The following is a 401-nucleotide window of genomic DNA, read 5'->3' on the forward strand; positions in this document are numbered from 1 at the left end:
AAAAAAAAAACAATATTGACCAAAATGATGGCTGATAGAAATGTGCTAGAGAGAGAAATTCTGCACTTAATAATTACAAATAATAAATAATTGAATAAAATACCAAATAATGAGACCGAAAGAGACAATATTTTTAAAATAATAAACAAGTATATCAGAATAATAAAATAAAAAACAAATAACAATAATAAAAATTATAAAATAAATTAAATGAAAATAATAGCATGAAATAATAAAAATGGAATACTAAATAAAAGAAATAGAATGAGATAATAAATAAATAAATGAATTAATTCCCAAAAATAAATCATTTTAAAATTGTTATCTGTTTAAACTTTAAACACACACACACACACACACACACACACACACACACACACACACACACACACACACACACA

At 22.2% G+C, this 401-nt stretch overlaps 1 protein-coding gene across 2 annotated transcripts in view; it reads right to left on the reverse strand.

The window, feature by feature from the left end:
• LOC107653704 (vascular endothelial zinc finger 1-like) overlaps positions 1-401 on the reverse strand; it is a 23,134-nt gene that overhangs the window by 7,853 nt on the left and 14,880 nt on the right. The window lies entirely within an intron of this gene.

The sequence above is a fragment of the Sinocyclocheilus anshuiensis genome, unplaced genomic scaffold, assembly GCF_001515605.1.
Source record: "Sinocyclocheilus anshuiensis isolate Anshui unplaced genomic scaffold, SAMN03320099.WGS_v1.1 scaffold315, whole genome shotgun sequence".
NCBI lineage: Eukaryota > Metazoa > Chordata > Actinopteri > Cypriniformes > Cyprinidae > Sinocyclocheilus > Sinocyclocheilus anshuiensis.